Source organism: Hyperoodon ampullatus (genome assembly GCF_949752795.1).
Source record: "Hyperoodon ampullatus genome assembly, chromosome: X".
Classification (NCBI taxonomy): domain Eukaryota; kingdom Metazoa; phylum Chordata; class Mammalia; order Artiodactyla; family Ziphiidae; genus Hyperoodon; species Hyperoodon ampullatus.
In genome coordinates this window covers 32,776,889-32,779,669 of record NC_136913.1, presented here as the reverse complement: position 1 = coordinate 32,779,669, position 2,781 = coordinate 32,776,889, and positions in this window count along the sequence as shown.

The following is a 2,781-nucleotide window of genomic DNA, read 5'->3' as shown; positions in this document are numbered from 1 at the left end:
CCAGTGGCTCTACATCTCTAAATATTTTCTGAATTTTAATAATTCAAGTGTCAAGATTGTGGCTATAAATTTTTATTTTATTATCAATAAATTTAAAAGTTACAAAATGTTTCATTTTGTCACTTCATGGAATTTATAAGATCCTTAGAGGTAAATTATTTTTCTTATTTTTAAATTATCATGCAGTAAAATTGACTTTTTGTTGTACAGGTCTATGAGTTTTAACACGTTTAGATTTGCGTAACTACCATCATAATCAGGGTTGAAAACAGTCCCATGCCCCCAGAAAACTTTTTCAAACAGCCTATCTGTAGTCAAATAGTTTCCCACCCAAACCCCTGACAATCGTTGGTCTATTCTCCATCCTTAGTTTTGTCTTTTTCTGAATGCCATGTCACATACATATATATATATATATATATATACGGTTATATATGATTATATATCATATATATGCATATTATACATACATATATAATTACATATTGTATGTATATATAATCATACAATATATAACCTTTGAGACTGGCTTCTTTCACTCAGCACTTATCCAAGCTGTTGTGTGCATCAACAGTTCTTCCATTTTATTGCTGAGTAGTAACTTGTTGTAGGGATGTACCATACTTTGTTTATCCATCCTCCTATTGATGGACATTTGAGTTGCTTCCATATTTTTTTTTGCTATAACAAATGAAGCTGCTGTAATAGACAGACTAAAAAACGACGCCTAATGATCCACACTCTTGTATAATCCACACATCTTGTGTGGGAGAGACTTATGAATACAATGAGATATCAACTCTATGATTAGTTTATCTTATATGGCACAATTTAGTAAAGAAAAGGAGATTATTCTTAGCAGATATATTAGGCTGCTCAGGCTGCCATAACAGAATACCACTGACTTGGTGGGTTAAACAACAGAAATTTATTTTCTCAGTTCTGGAGGCTGGAAATCTCAGATCAGTGTGCCACCAGGGTTGGTTTCTGTTGGGGCCTCCCTTCCTGGCTTGCAGATGGTTGCCTTCTAGCTGTGTTCTCACATGGCCCTTTCCTCTGAGCACATGCTTTTCCAGCATCTCTTCCTTTTATAAGGACATCAGGCATATTGGATTAAGACTCCACCCTTATAAATCATTTAACCTTAGTTATCTCCTTAAAGGCCCTATCTTCAAATACAGTCACACTGAGAGTTAGGGCTTCACCATATGAATTTTGGGATGACACAAGTCAGTTCATACCTGTGGGTGTGACTTAATTGGTTGAACCCTTGAAAGGGATTATCTTGGAGAGGCAGGAGTGAGCAGTTGCTTGAAGCAAGATCTTAATTCCCTACCCAGGAACTGAACCTGGGTAGCTTGAATGAAAACCAGGAATCCTAGCCACCAGACCCCCTGGCTCTTGCCCCCAGTAAAAAATGCATTTCTCATGGAGGCAAAAACTGTAAAAACAGGTACAAAGTTTATTATTAGAGACAGCACAACAAGTGGAAGAGCACACAGAGAAAGTTTGTTAAGACAGAAGCAAGGCAGAGATGCACACCTGTAGAGAAAGGGTGTGGGCGTCCTACCTAATGAGGAGGAGCGCAGTAAAGAGGCGGTCAAGTCATTTATATAGGCCAGTTCTTCTGGGGCTTTGTTTACCTTCTGGCCAATCGTCTTGTTTTGTCCCCCCTGGCTAATTTGTTTTAGGACCCTCCCCCTACGTGTGCATGCACCTTACAGCCAAGATGGATCTCAACGCAAAGGCATCTGGGAGAAGCAAGACTCATTATGGCCTGGCATTGTCCCCGGACTTCTGACCCCCAAGGAGCCTTTCTGCACATGTGCAGTGTCTCCCTTGCCCCAGGGATGGGAAATATATGACCTCTTCATCCTTTACTCAAACAGGATCTAGCCCCTCTCTGTCCCTGCCATGACTGTTATCTTAAGGTGTCCACAGAAGACAAAGCCTGGCTATTTACCATTTCTGTTGTTACTTCCATTTCGGAGAGCAAACAGGAGGCTTGTTGTAAATATCTAACCTGAAGCCCACCTATCCCCTGTCTCAGGAAATGCAAACAGGAGTCTAGTTGTAAGTGTCCAGCCTGAAGCCCATCTTTATCTAGCCCGAAGAAATGTAAATAGGAAATAGGAGGCCAGTTGTAAATGTCTAGCCTGGAGCCCATCTATCTCCTGCCTCAGGATGGCACTCTTCCTGGTAAGAGATTCAAAAAGTGAGAGGGATTTGATACAAAGGAGCTTACCTATTGCTGGCTCTGAAGATGGAGGGTACACACAGCAAGTAATGTAGGCAGGCTTTAGGAGCTGAGAATTGCCATCTGCTGAGAGCCAGCAAGGAAACAGGGACCCAGGCCTAAACTGCAAGAAACTGAATTTCACCACAACCTCATAAGCTTAGAAGATGACGGAGCTCCAGATAAGAACATAGCCTGACTGACATCTTGATTTTAGCCTGATGTATGTGTGTGAGACTCTGAGCAGAGAACCCAGCCATGCTGTGTCTGGACTTCTGAACTACAGAAAGTGAGCTAATAAATGGATGTCATTTTAAGCTGCTAAGTTTGTGGTAACCTGTTATGCAGAAATCAAAAACTAATACATATTTATTTATTTTAACATCTTTATTGTAGTATAATTGCTTTACAATGGTGTTAGTTTCTGCTTTATAACAAAGTGAATCAGTTATACATATACATATATCCCCATATCCCTTCCCTCTTGCGTCTCCCTCCCTCCCACCCTCCCTATCCCACCCCTCTAGGTGGTCACAGAGCACCAA